Source organism: Cupressus sempervirens, chromosome 5 (genome assembly GCF_028749045.1).
Source record: "Cupressus sempervirens isolate cs-2001-9-10 chromosome 5, ASM2874904v1, whole genome shotgun sequence".
Lineage (NCBI taxonomy): Eukaryota > Viridiplantae > Streptophyta > Pinopsida > Cupressales > Cupressaceae > Cupressus > Cupressus sempervirens.
Window position 1 is genome coordinate 660,798,037 of NC_143122.1, and position 17,460 is coordinate 660,815,496.

The window sequence follows — 17,460 nt, forward strand, 5'->3', positions numbered from 1 at the left end:
TTAAAGCACGTTTGATACAAGCTCCTACACCATAATGCTCACCCTTTCCATGTCCACTCTCAGAAAAACTCCAAATGTGTGGTATATTACGGTATCGATGTTATCTACATAATGCATAAAATGGTCTAGCTGATTTAAATTGTGCTGCACATCCATCTGACCATACCAAATGTTTTTCTATTTTAATGTTTTTGTTTTTCAAATATTCAAAAAATGTCTTAAAACAATGTTCCACAAAATGTGTGTCATGTTCTTTGTCATCACTAATATAAAAGTGATACTCTTTTTTAATGACTCGTGCTTGATTTGTACTTTCCACACCATCCAGATCAATTTGTGCATGTCGATAAGACACTTGAACCATAATAGTAACCTACTTTGTATAGTAGTATTCTGCTTGAAGTTGTTTTTGAGATACGAAAGAGTAATTCTTTGCAAAGTCAACAACAGATAGAATTGTTCCAAGTGGGAAAGTTTCTCTTAGTGTTTGAAATTGTTCTGCTTGCCACTTAGCAAAAAATGCATGGCATATATATGGTTGAATCAATTTACGAAAATTTGACATAAATTCTCCAGCCGATATCTCGTCCTCTACATATTCTAACCTTGTTGATTCTTTTCCAGCTTTTGTTTTTGACTTTATGTACTTATATTTCTTACATTTTACCATCCTTGTTGTATTAGTATCTTCTTCTCTCAAAAGAAATTTAGTCAAGTTACCATATGTTTCACAAGTTCCTCTTATGCAATCTATTTCACGGACACAATCATTTGGTTTGTCACATAAGATTGATGTTATGAATTGACTCGTTCGTTTAGGAAAAGTATTTTGAAAAGTTTTACCACTTTCTTCTATGATCTTTCGAAACCCTTCATAGTATAGATCAAATTCAACATGATATCAACAACAATATGTTTCAAAAGATTTATTTATCTTCACAAAATAGGGCTTCAATCTTTCAAACATTGTTTTTCCAATCTTTATGTTAGGATTTAAATTACAAAATGAGAGATACAATTCATGTTGAGTGACATCCAACCAATGTTTTGTGTGTTGAATATATTCCTTGGGCCCAATCCTCTGCTTGATGATATCTCTTCTATTTGGTGAAGGATGAGTATTGTCAATCCAAAATTGAATAACTAAGTTCTTAACTGTTTCCCCAATCATGTCAGATCGAGGAGCTCTACACATTAGTGCCTAATTGCCTTCTAATGTACTATCATTCAAATTGTTTCTCCCTTTTAGATAATGTAGTACTGTCTTTCGACTATACCCAAAATGAGATGATAATGAAGAGATCTATTTATTTTGGGATGTTTTCTTATTTAAAATAGATGTTAGTATCACTCTTTGTGCAATGGATTTATCTGCAGATCTAGTTTTTTTCCCAATGGAATGTAACCCTTCCTTAACACTTTCAACAATATCTTTTTCTAGTTTAGAAGTCCTCATCTTTTTTATACTTGTATCTATACCCAATAGTCTTAGTGGCTCTTTTAATTCATCTTTGAGAAGTGAAATTGATAATAGTTGAGTTTTCTCCACTGTTGATAGATTCTCAAATTGTGCAATTATGTCTTTAGACTTTTTATTCAATTTCCTCTTCATAGTATGTGTAGGTTGATTAGCATATTCTCTCAATGTTTCCACATCCATTTCAATTAAATGATCTATGTTTCTATGATTAATTTTTCTCTTCAATCTTTGAGCTAAATTAACATTCTCATTTGTTGTTTGATCTCGGGCTGCACAAGAAAAAATGAAACAAAGTCTTAAGATACAATCTAGATTTAGGGGACATATATGTATACATATATACATGTTTATCTCAAGAGTGAAATATTATGTACTTGATTAAATTATCTAACCTTCAGATGGTCCTTCTTCAATATCCATTGCTTCATCTTCAATTTCCTCATGTCCAACATTTTCATCATCTACTAGAATTGCATGTGCACGATATAACAAATAAAATCAAGTAAGTTTATAAGGGGAAATATCACTCACTAAATTTAAAAATTAAAGATATAAATTTTGATAGAGACCTAGAATTCTAGAAAGATCTATATTATATACTTGCAAGAGATGCACATGTACCTGTTTAAACTTGGGATGAACCTTCTCTAATGTCGATAGGTTGTCCTGGTTGACTACATCCTAAATAAATTCATTTATTTAATTTTAATCATAATCTAATAAACCTTAATTGACTATAAATTATTAACATAATTGAATAAACAAGGTAATTCCCATGCTAAATAAATTCATAATTTAAATTTATTCATAATGTAATATTCACCCTAAGGACTAATATGGACATAATTGGGTAAACCCGAATGGCCTAAATATGAACATAATTTCAAATAAACTCTTAATATTAAGTTAATCTAGTAATGCTAATTTAAGATAAATATGATATTCCTAATTGGATTTAAACCCTAATCCTAACTAAATAAACTAATTAAATACATTGGAAAAAAGATTGTGCATGTGTACCTGATCTAAGATAGTATCTTGCTAGTGTTTTTTGACAATTTTCATCTTCTTGTTCCTTAGTTCTTCTTCGTGCATATTTACTTGCTCTTTTATCTTTATTGCCCATGTCGTAAATTCTTCCTCCAAAATTTTAAAATAGGTTGAAGTTTGTCAAATATTTCTTTCTACCCAATTCAAAAGCCAATAACTTGATTTCACATAAATGCAAATTGTAAAAAATGAAACTCATATTTATATACAAATTCTTTTTTTTTAAAAACCTCTTTATTAGCCGACTAGACAAAAATCCTAAGGAGACGACTAGAAAAACACCCCTATGCTCTGCTTCTGTATATATACATACATACATACATACATATATATATATATATATATATATATATATATATATATATATATATATATATATATATATATATATGGTTTTAAATGCATATATATTTACACATCTACATATGTGTAAATATAGATATATTTATTGCTTTTATTCTGGTTATTTATTTATTTTTGGTTTAGTTTTAGTTTTTAAGTATGTGTCATGTTAAGTTTTATTTTCAAGAGTGTGGTTTTATGCTTTTTGTTATAACTATTATTATGGTTATTATGATTATGATTATTATTTTTATTTATTCATTTTTTTCCCTACTATTGTAGGTTTTCTTTCTTACCTATTGGTTTTTTAATCAAATTTTCTTTTGTTCACCTCATTTTATATACACCTTTCCTCCTCTTCTCTTTTAATCCCCTTGGTCTAGCATGATCTACATGATATTTCATTCTTATATTCTCTCATATTGATGATGGATCATAGAGTGTGATCTCAAACCTTGATGCTAAAAAAACACACACAATCAAATTTAGAAGAAAAAATTATTACACATGGTTTGTTAATAGTGGTGATTTGTATTAAGATTTCATCTTGAAATGGTAAGTGACTCACCCTTGTTGGGAAAATCACAATTATGAGAGTGTTTATTTTTGTTATTTATACCTACCATATGATTGCCTTTAAGTTGTCATATTCTACTATAAAGAAAATTCAAACCCTCTTCTATAACTTTGTAGGGAATGAAGATACTTCTATTGTGATAAGATTCCACTCATTTCTTGGAAAATAATAATAATTCCTAACTAGGTATGATGGTTTGAATTTTGTGATCTCAAATTGTAAAATATTACTTGAGCGGCTATGATATCTTGGAATAGTTATATATTCAAAATCCACATGGTGTCAAATTATTAGTTCCTACCAAAGGCATGATACTATTGCTTTTATTCAATTGAATTTTTTACTTCAATTGACCAATCAACTCATAGAATTTAAAAGATTAAAAGAAACTTCAAATGTTTATATCTTTTTCTAATTTTTCATTATTTTATAATTCACATTTCTCATTCATTCTATTAGAACATACTATTTTTGGTAGTGAGAAAATTCAATTTTCTTCAACAAAAATACAAATATTTTTAAATAACTCTATCATGCATTTATGAAAGCATTAATTACAACTTTATCATTTTCACATTTGTGACAAGTTGATTAGATATTTAAAATAATAATCATTTTTATCTTCCACTTCACACTACTTTGGATTTAAATATATTTATTAGTTTTACATTGATGTTTATTTTTACCAATTGTAAAATGTTATTTCTTTAAGTTTACTCTATGTTTTACTAGCTACTATTTTACAATCAAGCTCTATTTTTTGTATACCATTTTTACAAATTGTAAAACTAGTACTAGCCCTCAAACTTACTAGAAATTTTGGTAATTTGAATTAAGTAATCAATAATTTATTATTGAAAATTAAGTATTTCAAATTATAATTGAATTGCTATAAATGAGTAGTTCATTCATATAATATAATTTCTATTGTTATTTATATATTTCTTAAAATAATATAATTATTAATATTTTAAAAATTCCCTTCAAATCTCTCTATCATTCTACATTTTTATTTCCTTATAATAACATATCATTCTCTATTTTAGCTCTCTCTTCATATCCTTCCTTTCCATCTATAAATCTCTATTTTCCTTCTTTTTAAATAATTGGTAGGAACTTTAATGCATTGCATCTCTTGTTAAACATAAATACATTGAATCTATGGAGAAGAAAATGATTTTTTATCTTCCTTTTTTCCTAAAAGATCAACTTTCTATTACTTTATCTCCTCTTGTAAAGGGTTATCCATGTGCATCTCTAATGAGTCACTAATAATCAAGGAATCGAACACTTTTGAGATATCTCCTAGAATGGACATCCATCCTTATATAGAACATGAGATTGCAAGCCACTTAAAATTCTTCTTAAGAGAGTCTTCCACCAAAAGTGATGGATTTATCAATAGTGGACCATTCTTCCCTTCCTTATAAGGCCAGGCCAATCCTATGAGCCTCACTATGAAAACTATTACTTAAGCTATTTTTGACAAAGATGAAATTGACTTCTTCATCAAGAAGACATAATGATTTGGACTAGTTATTGGAATAGAGTCTTTTTTCTATTAAGGTTAGATATCCTTTTCTATTACATACTTTTAATTGCATCCTTAATTTGCATTCTCACTTGGTTTGGGGCCTAGGTTTCTTATCCTATGTTGCAAATTTTATTTGGTTGGCTATACGAGATAAAATGTTGAATTGTGAGGAAAGATAGAGTTGAAATTACTCCTCTTTTTAAATTTATTTTTTGTAATTATTTTTGTAAAATATTATTGTCAATTCCAAATTATAGTCTTACTTTTTATAGAATATCTAGTCTTGGTTGGAATATTAGCTATTTTGGTATGGTCCCTTGCAAAAGAAGATGATTCAACAATTTTACTATTCATCATCTCCCTCTTCATCATTAATATTTTCCTTTCTCTAGAATATTTCTTCTTTCATTATTAAATGGAACATTTAGCTTGTAAGAAACAAGAGAAATTTTGAGGCTACGACCATCGATTTGGACTAGGTTATCTTCACTATAGACCAAACTATGTCAAGATGGCCATGAGCTTCCTTAAATGATCCCTCAAGGTTTCTAAAGTATTTTTTTCCTTTAAATTTTTTATCATGAAGTCCTAACCCTTTCTCAAGCATCTCCCTTTGATTGTATTTTTTAAGGAATTTGAAAATTTTGATGGAAATATAATTTGGTGAATCATCCCTCCCCCCAATTTGATGAAGATGATATTTGTTGAGGCATCAAAGAGATACACAAGGATCTCTAGTGTAAGAATGATCTTAAAATATAAATTTGATAACATGATTAATGATGAATATATAATCCTATATTTTCTACAAATAATGAAAAATAAATTATGGTCCATCATCTAGAGAGAGAGAGGGGGGGGGGGGATAAGATGGAGAGAGAGATTAGAGGATAGGAGAGAGAGAGTGAGAAATATGAAGAGAATGAGATAGGAGAGAGAGAGAGAGAGAGAGAGAGAGAGAGAGAGAGAGAGAGAAAGAGAGAGAGAGAGAGAGAGAGAGAGAGAGAGAGAGAGAGAGAGAGAGAGAGAGAGAGAGAGAGAGAGAGAGAGAGAGAGAGATGTTAGGAGTTAGTTAAAGAATGTGAGAGTTTAGGAAAAGTAAGAGATATATCTTAGGATTTATTTGATTAGTGAGTGATTATGTGTATGTGTTTTTTAGAGAGAGAGAGAGAGAATTAATGCTATCTTAGCATTCATCTTTACCTATTGATTATGCATTTGGAAAATAATGACTACCTATTTTATATTATGCTTAATTAAAACTGATGGAAAATATTTTTTTTGTGACATAGGATATATTTATCTATATTATGTTATAGATCTCTTCAATATCTTTCCAACACATTTTGAATGAATTCTATTAGACTTTGTATATGAAAGTTATGGCCTTCAGAGTAGCGCCTACTTTTAGTTATTCAAAACCTAATTGGGTTTTGAAGAATTAAATTTTACTTCTTCAAAACTTGATTGGGTTTTGAATAACCTGATTGGATTTTGAAGAAACAAATTTTACTTCCTCAATACTTGATTGGGTTTTGAATAACCCAATCAGGTTTTGAATAACCCAATTAGGTTTTGAATGAACTTTCTCATTTAATAACCTGATCGAGTTATGGCTTTGTGATAGCAAAGGAAAATGACCCAAAGGCTTGGGAGACTATTTTCCCTCTATTTTTTTTTTCCTTTAGACATTTTTTCATCTTCTAAAATGAATTCTCATCTTTTCCTTCATCAAGTTTTCTAATGGTAAAGTGGGTATCTCTAGAACTACTACCATAATATGACACATCTTCTTAGCTTTCTAACCATATAAATTTTTCTATTTTTGGACAATATTAATAATGTAAACTTTAATTAATTTTACCAATGCCTTGACATTCCTCACAAACATATGTCTACCATTTTTTTAATAACTTTTTATATACTTAACCAAATTCAAAATAAATTATATATATTGTTCTACACTTGATTCTAAACACTTTGGAACAAAAAAGTTTTCATTTTTTATTTTTTTGATGCATGTTGAGCTCAACACACAAACAAGTACCAAAATTTCAAGATGTAGTCAATTCAATAATTCATAATAAAATAAATAGTCATCATAAAATCACAAAACAACTTCTAGATATGACTCTTAACTATCATCCTACCAAATGGATATGCAAGATACTAAATATAAAATGGTCCTTTGTGTTGCACACAAAAATAACTATGTTATGTTTTCTAAAAAAATAAGGGAATATTTTTCGTGTGCATAGGGTTTCACCCACCTAGTCTTATCCATTTTGTAAAAAAATTAGTAGTTTAGAAAGTAGATTCAAAGTAGTACAATTTATATATTTTATACATCTTGTCATTTTTAGTGGATGACCCTCAAATGTCTAATCTAAGTTTAGGTTCACCTAAATTTAGAAAAAAGGTGTCCACTTATACCACCATCTTTGTACACTATCTTGGTGCACTCACCCATGGATTTGATTTCCTTGGCATTTACCCTGTGCCTTATGGGAAAGTTTATCTCATTCTAACCTATAGTGGATATAGTTAGAAAATGGTGCTCAAAAAAGTGGAAACTAATGGGTGAAGTTTCCATCTCTATGATGGTTGGCTCCCTCTTCCTATTCAGTTTCACAGTTGAAAAAGATTGGGATTTGGTCATGGTGGGATCAATGAACTTTTGCAATACTAGTTGTTGCTGGAAAAATAGAAATCGAGATTTAACCCGAAGAGTGATCCCTACAAATATGATCTAGTTTGGGTACATTTGCCTAAGCTCCCTTTGGAATTTTGGGACAAGTGTTTATTTAGATGGATTGGTAACTACTTTGGATAGTTCATTAAAATGGATTTAATGACTGGCTCAAAGACTAAACTAGGTTTTGCTAGGATTTGTATGAATGTGGGTATGAACAAACCCTTACTAACCATAGTGGATCTAGAGTCTAAATGGGGTACCTTGTCACAACCTTTAATCTATGAGAATGTTGCTCCCTTTTGCCAAAAATACAATAGCTTTGGTCATTTTTTTATGGATTGCTTGAAGAGTGAGAAACTCAAGAGAAAAGTCTCCTCACTAGGTGCAGAGGTGGTTTAAAGCTCAAAAATAGTTGAAATGGTTGTTGTGTTTAAAACCCTCAAGAATATGGAACCAAGTAAGTTTTACTAAAAATTGCATGGAGAATCTTCAAAATCTGAAATAAACCCCTAGTAAAATTGGTGAGATAGTTAGAACCCTTGTGAAAGTGAATAATGAGGGGCAGGGTGTGGAGACCATAAGTGATCAAACCAACAAATTGGATGTTGTTGTATAGGAAGAGGGGGAGATTGTTAACAAACATACCCTACAAGTGCCTCATTTGGCTGGAGGACTATTGAAAAAAGGAATGAGGGTTGATGGAGTTGTTAACTCTTATAGCCCATCCCCTAACTTGGGGTTTGGCTCATCACTGAAAAAGGAACCCTAGTGGTCTCTATACTAGGTATTGCTGAAGTTTTCCCCCCATCTCTGAGGGCCCAAGTGTCAAATTTCTTAGCAATAATGTTGAATGGATACCCCCAAAGAGAAATGCCAAGGAAGGAAATAGGGCTGACGTTGGATCAACCATGAGGGTTCAAAGATCTCTAATCAGAAATATCCATCAAAAGGAAACACAAATCCTTGAAGGAAACCCAGAACCATAAGAGATGAAGATCATGTATCTTGGAATGTTAGAGGATTGAATTACCCTAGGAAGCAGTATGAAATCAAACAAAAGATCGTTGAACTTAATACTAATATGATTCTTTTGCAAGAAGTGAAAATGTCTAATTAGGTTTTCTCTAGAGTTGTTGATTACAGTTGGCCAGTTGCTAAATTTTCTTATAATGATGCTAACAAAGATTCTAGTGGCATTGCTATGATGTGGAATCTAAACAAGGTGATGAGTGTGGTTATTTGCATCAATACACATATTGTTGTCACAAGCTTCACCACCCAAACTGGTAGTTGGAATTTATTTAATTTCTATGCCCACAACACTTGTAATGGAAGACTTGTTATCTCATATGAGGCTACTAGTGTGGCTGATTCCATGAGACAAGAAAATATTTTATGCATAGGAGACTTTAACACCTTTCTCTACCCTTCAGAGAAAATAGGGGGCTTGGAGGACTTCTTAAGGAGGAATGATTTGATTGATATTGATCTTCAAGGGTGTGCCTTCAGTTGGTCTAACAACATATTTGAAAAAAAATTGATTGAGATGAGTCTTGATAGAGCCCTCATCTCTTTTGGATGGAACATCCTCCAACACACTTCCTTAAAGGTGGATCTGAGGACCATATCAGATCATTCTATGTTGTTTATCTCTTGGACACAAAATCCAACCAGATGAAGGCCCTTTAGGTATGCGCTCATGTGCCACTAGCATAAAGAATTTAGATATTGTATTGTATGGTGGTGAAAGGTATGACCATGCTCCATATTTCTATAAAACTGGATAGAATTCTAAAAGAGGTGAGAGAATGGAGAAAATCCTCATTTTGGAATATTTTAGAAGAAAAGAAGTATACTAAAAAGAAGCTAGAATCTCTCCAAAATAATCTTTCGAAGGAAATGGTAATGTTGACCAACAACATGAGGAGAGGGAGTGTCCAAACAAATTGAAGACCCTCCTACATCCAGAGGAGGTCTTCTGGAAACAAAGATCTAAGGTTCAATGGTTGGAGGAGGGTGATAGAAACATGACTTTCTTCCATCAATTAGTCTCAATAAGAAAAAAGAGAAACACTATTAACCTATCATTAGATGATAGTGGTTAAGAAGTTACCGAAGTGGAAAAGATAGAAGGTATAGCCAATTCCTATTTCGAAGAACTGTATAACCCCCTAGCTACCTAGGTCAACTGTAACTTGCAAAATGAGATCTTGAGGCCATCTTAGCCAATGGTCAATGACCTGATGAATGAGGACATGACTATTAAAGTCAAGGAGGAGGAAGTTATAAAGGCTATATTTAGTGTGAAGGTGTATAAGGCCCCTGGTCTTGATGGGTTTCTTCTAGATTTTGTTCAAGAATTCTAAGACATTATCAAGTACAATGTTATCCATGTTGCTTATGACTTTGTCAGAATATGTAAACTATTAAAGGAACTCAATCAGACTTTCAATTTTCTTATCCCTAGGACAAAGGACCCTAGAAGGCTGGAAGATTTCAAACCCATTAGCCTTTGCCACACAATTTATAAAGTTCTTGCCAAGGACATGGTAAATTGTATCAAACCCTTTCTTGATAAGTTCATAGGCCCCTACTAGAATAGTTTTGTTCTAGGAAGGCAAATTCTTGACATGATTACAACCACTCATGAGGTAATTCATTCTATAGAAAGGAGCAAGAACCAAAGTATGACCCTGAAACTAGATATTTCCAAAGCTTATGATAAGGTTAGGAGGGAATTTTTTTTTGCTATTCTCTCTAAGCTTGGATATAATGAGAATAGTACTAGAATTAAAAAAATGCAGTGACCTCTGATATGTTTTTTTATGCTTATTAATAGAGCTCCTAGAAAATTATTCTCTTGCTCCCAAGTTCTACATCAAGGTGACCCCCTATCTCCTTACCTATTCATCATTGTGATGGAGGTTTTAAGCAAAAATTTAGTTTCTTTGACTAACTCTAGTAGAATTAAAGGCATTAAACCTACTTCCCTATGCGCGCCCACAAATTATCCAGCAGTTTGTGGATGATAAATTCTTCTTTGGTATCTCCTCTATCTATGAAGCCAGAAAGTGGAAAGACACCCTAAATCAATATGTGTTGGTGTTTGGTTAATGCATAAATTACCAGAAAAGAAAAGTGTATTTCTTTAACATTGTTGCCAATTTTATAGAAGAGGTGACCAAAATTCTTGGTTGCTAGGAGGTGTCTCTCCCAAAAATTTATCTTGGTCTCTCACTCACAATCAAAGAAATCCCTAATCAATTATCACAATGAATGCTTGAAGAGAAAGATGGGGGCTTGGAAAGGTAGAAAATTTAGTAACATGGAGAAACTCCAACTTCTCTTAGCCTCCTTACAAGGCATCACTATGTATTTCCTCTCCATCTTCAAAATCCTAGGAATATTTATAGACATTCTTTAGAAACTACAAACTAATTTTTTATGGTTTGGTACTAAAGAGAAGTATAGGATGAGTTTGGTGAGCTAGGAGAAAGTTTGTCATCATAAAGCACTTGGAGGATTGAATTTAAGAAGAATAGGACATTTGAATAAGGCCCTCCTAACAAAAATTAGCTAGAAATTGGTGAATTCTCAGGGTAGTTGGTACAACATTGTGATGGTTAAGTACCTTGGAGGGTTTTCTTTCCATCACCTCCTTTGGGCACATGCTCTCCCTCATGGTTCCAAAATCTGGAACAATGTGGTTAAGACCAGAAAAATATTGAAGATGGGTTGTTATTGGATTATGGGGAATAGAAACTCAATTCATTTCTAGGAAGATCAATGGATCCAAGAGAACCCCCTCATGGACACTAAGTTCCTATCTTTACACAAGATTTATACTAGATTGTATGGCTTTATGACTCAAAGCTTTATCACCCCATATAGATAATAGATTAAATTCTAGAGCTAGGAGCCTATTAAGATGGACCTTACCCTAGAATTGCAAGGCCTTCTTCAAATTTATAGGATCCCCCTCATTCTAATGGAGGACTCATTGGTTTGGAAACTCACCCCCTCCAGTGATTTCACACTAAAGTCATCTTATCTTTGTTGCCTCGAGAGGGAGGTGACCTAGGGAGATTAAAAAAAGGTTTGGCATTCTTGGATCCTACCAAAGATAAACTTATTCTAGTGGATGACTTTGCATGTGTCTATCCTCACTGTGGATAACCTCCAAAGCAAAGGGTGTTAACTTGCTATTTGTTTCATTTTATGTCTCCAGGATGTTGAATCTATTCCACCTTCTTATATAGTACCCTTTTGCCACAAAGGTATGGAGTGAGGTTGTTGCCTTATTGGAAGTCCAATGGTGTGCTGATGTAGAGTTGTAAAAATTTGTTCAATTGGATGGTCCATCTATGCAACATTACCTTAAAAATTATGGTCTATACTTTACCTGTATGTTTCATGGAAAATTTTGAAGGAGTGGAATAATATAATTTTTAGGGAACAAGCCACTACTAGCTTAGGGGTGGCCCAATAGGTTATCAGACTTCAAAAATAATGCAATGGGCTTTGGCAATGGGGGACCCCCCCCCTCCCCCCCCAAGGCATACTTGACATGAAATGGGCTTCTACTTGTGATGTAGGCCTAGTGGTGGCACAATTTGACAATTCCAAAGCCATGGCTAGAAAGAAGACAGTGTGGCACCCTCCCCCTGAGTCCTAGATCAAACTCAATTTTGATGGCTCACCCATGATGGGTAGTACTATGGCAAGATGTTTCTTTCACAATAATAGGGGAAATTTGGTGTTTTCCTATTCTGGAAAATGTAAAGGGTGCTCAAACAATGAAGCAAAAGGCTCGGCACTTTTGTGGGGTTTGAAAATTGTGAGAACACATGGAATTAAGAAGCTTACCATTGAGGGGGAATCAATGTTAATTATTAATGCTATTAAGGGAGAGGATCCAAGTAGTTGGTTGATCAAAGTGATAATTTATGAGATCAAGTTGATAGAAGAGTGCCATGAGATCCATGTGGATCACATATATTGTAAAGCGAATGGTGTGGTGGATGAGCTAGAAAAATATGGCTATAGTGTCATGCAATTAATTGAATAGGAGGACATCAGATAGATTCCATCATCAACTCAAGTTATAATGGAAAGGGAGTGTACATATAATAGAGCCATATGAATTATCACAACAGGTGGTAGGCCTTCAATTATCCCCATGGGAAGGAAGGCAAGGCTCTTCATAAAGGGATCATTTGGAAAGATTGTATAAATATTTTCCTTAATGATTTGATTATCGTGAGCTTTAAGCATTGCTGAAAAAGGATGTAGAGGGTGGATTTTCTAAGATGTAAAAACCTAAAAAAAGATGATAAAAAAACAATTTGTTAAATTCCTATTCCAACTATAGCTAGAGAAGACTTTTTATGGATGGAAAGGGACCGTTAACAATGCCACTAAGGGTAGTATTTTGGTTTTTGGAAAAACTTGTGGACTTATGATGGTTTTTTCATTTCCTTTTCCTTTTAATCTTAGGTAAAAAAATTTTAATATTCAGTAACTGCCAAACTTGCAACAAGGCTCTATAAAAAATTCTTTAAGAGTTGGTGGTAGAGCTGGGCAACGACATGGGCACTAGTGATCATATTGAACCTATTGGAGTGGAGGCTTGCATCTATAAGAGCAAAACATGGATGGTTTATCTTCATTAGGGTAGCTTATTACCATTTATGGAAGAGATGAGGAAACATGATGAGAACATCTCCATGTAGTTCTTTAGTTTGTGGAATGATAGGAAAATGATAATTAGTGGGATGGGTTTTAAAATCATGGAGGAAGTCATTGCGAAGATTGGAGGGTTTTTCCTAAAGGAAAGAACTAGCGCAAGCAAACCAAAGTAAATGAACAATCCAATCCACAAATTTTTCCAAGTTTAACTGGGAACCAGTGCAAATGCATGGTGGATTTTCAAGAAAAGACCTTCCAAAACCCTATGATGTCATCTTCTATGCTATTTTGAGATACATTACCCTTGAGGATCAATTTTAGGTACTCTATTATTACCATTTCCCATTCTTAACCATTTAATAAACCTGGATCATATTTCCTTTCCATTTCTTTTGTTGCATTCTATGAAAGATTGTATCTATAAAGCCAAAAGGAAAAAAGAGGAGGGTAAAAGCTTTTATCTCATCCACAAGGGGTTCATGAACAAACTCTATATCTACCATCTTGCCCAAAACCTACCATTCCTGCTCAACTTGCTAGCTTTTATCACTCCCCAAGTCTCATTGTACCCTGGCCTTGGGCCCAGCCACAAAAAAACCAAAAAACCCTTGCCCCTAAGGTTAAAACTAGCCTCATTGATTTAGATATAGGAAGAGTAATCAGAATACCAAAAGAACTAACAAATGACTCCAATTGGAAAAATTCAATTCCCCCATGCCCCTAAGCATGATTCTAGTTTTGAATCTATAGAAAGTAATGTGAAACCTGCCGAAGGGAAGAGACTGCCCCAAGACAGGAAGGCTATCCCTAATCCCCCTAGCCCCTCTCATAGTTATGACACCCTCAAAGCTACCCTGGCTAGAAGTTGGGGGTGGGGGGGTGGGGGGGGGGGGGGGGGGGGGGGGGGGGGTGGGGGGGGGGGTTAGGGAAGACATCACCTCTTCCAAGAAAGATAATCCTAAAAGTGGGGGGAAAAAGGTAAGCATATCTATGACCAAAGTCAGAATAAGGCTAGACTAAATAGCTAGAGTAGCCGATGAGGGATTTGGTAGAAAATCACATTAGTGTCTACCATAAATTTGACACTCTTTTGGAATTCTCCACCAAAGTCATGCATTATGTGTCCACCATCCTTTACTTTTTGTTGGTGAATAAGGATGTGAAGGACCTGGTCAAGGAGAGTGAGATAACCCAATCCATTTATGGGTTTCTAGTGGAGGACTGGTTGAAGACACTCTTGGAAACACCTATTAAGGTGGAGGAGAGGATGTGAATAAGAATGAGCCTAAGGAGAAGAAGGATGTAAATCCTAGAAAGAAGGTGGGTAGCTAGCACTAGGTCTAGTTTTTTTCTTCCTTTTTGTTATTTTTTTGTTTACTACAAACTGGATACCCTACGAGGTTTTACAGTATGTGTTTATATCAATATGAAGGAATGATAGCAATAATTATTTCCATGCTTTTGGAATGTTTTTCATTTTTTTCTTTCTGCTAGTTTTAGAATTGGTGGTATTTTTAATTTGGCTCTAGATATTATATGTCTTTTGAAGTTTATAGTTGGTATTAGTTAGATGACTAGGAGGTAACCTTTGGGTAACTTTTTATCCTTTTTGAACTTTGGGGTCAGCCCCCAGTCCTTTTGGCTACTATCTAATACTTAAAAAGCACAAGTTTCCTAGCCCTTGTTAGTAGAAAAAATGAGAAATCAAATTATGTGGAACATTCATAGAGCTCATGTTTAGAAGATGAAATGTGCTTTAAATTTGTCTATAGCCCTTTATTATGTAATAAATCTCACCTTACAAGAACACTTTCTCTCAAAATATCCAAAATTTAAAATTCAAACATGGCGGAACGGGAAATATTCCTAAAAGTCATGCCACAATCTTGCTAAAAGCAATGCGGCAAAAATATTTAGACTAAGAAATACATCACCCACCAATGATCTACTTTTTTTGGAGTAATTTTGAAATACTCCCCACCGTGCATTTGCAATCATTGAGAGTTAGTGGTTTGTTTGATGCCATTGAGTTCTAGTTGCACATCTTGTTTGTGTGTAATGAAATGATTAATTTTTTGAATTCCATGAAGACTATATTTAGAAATTTAAAATTGGCAGCCTAAGTCTTCATTGAAATGGATCTTTTGAACTTTATGCAGGTAAAGACACTCCTTTGAATGATTTGAGTTGAAAAAATGATTGTCAAGCCATATAGTTTACCCACAATGAAGAAAACATCATTTCTCAATGAATGGTTGGATATATGTAACACGAAAAGCTAAGTGTCTAGAAATAATAATAAAATAATTATATTATGAACTATTCATAAGAGTGGTGTACTCTAATGCAAGTAGCCATTATTGTGTTCTTCCTATTGATGGACTCATATTCATAATAAGCTACAAGCTTTTCTATTTATATTTTAGCAATGATATGAGTCATAGTGTTTACAATGGGATTTGAATATGATCATTTAATTCAAGGGATACACTGCACAAATTGAATTCTATTAACATTGATATTGTGTTTTGTCAATCTCTTTACCATATTCTTAAATTTTGGGTGTTTAAAATACTTAATCACTGTAACTTGTATGGGTGCCTATTTATCCATTTTTTCTAGCCATTTCCCCACATGAATACAATGCAAACTATTAGATTGCATCCCATGGTAAATTTGAAGTGTGCTCAAGAAATTATATCTCTAATTTGGATTTTAAATTTAGCATGTGTCTATACAACCAATTCCATTATGAGGAAATCCATATTAATTAAGCTGAGAGGCTTCTACAATGGGAGCAAATTTTGTTGTAAACAATCTAGCATTTTAAAAAATTTGACGTGCAACTAGCTGTTCAAATTCACATTATTGGTTAAAAAATTATTATTATATATCTCTACACTTAAAAATTATTATATATTATTTTCAATTTATAAATGGATTTAATTAATTCATTATTCCCAAATTCTGGATACACCAAGCATTACTCCATGAATGGCATGAAAGGTAGCGTTAACATGCAAAAGTCAAATATAGCATGAATTCTCTATAATATTTATGCAAAGACACATAGGGATTCATATAAGTGATGATAAATATAGCCATCATCTCAATAGTCACCCTTAGCACATTCTCCATACCTTTGCAATCCTATATATTTACCTTCACCTCCTTCCATTTTATCAAACTGTTTCAACTACTATTTCTCTATGTTGTTCAGTTCTTTTCTGGTACAAAGTGATGGTGGAAACAAATGCAATAGAGCTGCAAGAAGATGGTGACATAGTTGTTTTATATGAAGAGAAAAATGGGCAAAAAATTGAACAGGAAAATTGGGAGAAAAATGAGCATCCTGCAGTTCCTGTGAATCCCATTGAGGTGCCAAAGCATGACTCAAGTGAAAATAAAGGAAAGAGATCTCTTCCAGAGTGTTCATCAAGATGGAGATTATTGCGACTTATTTGGGGCAAATTGTTAAAGATTGTGTTATTACTCTTCCAATCTACTTTAATGACTCCAAGCGGTCGACCACAATGCATGACTAATAATTTTGGCACTGAATGTGATGAAAATTGTTCTATTGTAGTTTCCTATAAAATATGTTGCTTTGCTACATATAATGATCCATCTTTATTAGTTTAAATTTAGTAAACAATAAACATTTAAAGATCTCACTTTTCTAATTAAGAATAAAATATTTCTATACTGACAAAATACATTTTTTTAGAAGTTACTATTTTTTTTTAGAGTTTTCTAATGAGAAATATTTTTGTGAACTATATTAAAAATTTGAAATATTCTATTGGAAATGATTGAAATGATCATAAGAAAAGTTTTTGGAATAATATATGGAACTGGTAAAGAATGTCATCAATCATTGTTTTGTTATTGATGTCAAACTTGCTATTTGCAGGAATGACAATTGCTTTAGTGATCCAAATACTATCAATTAGTTGATTGTCAAGGAGGAGGCAATCAATAAGATGTAACTAGAACACCTAGAGAAAGGTTGAAGTTATGATGTTGTAATGAAGTACAAGGATCAGCTAAGCCATTGATGAAAAAGTGTATTTGATGGAATACTATAAGATACA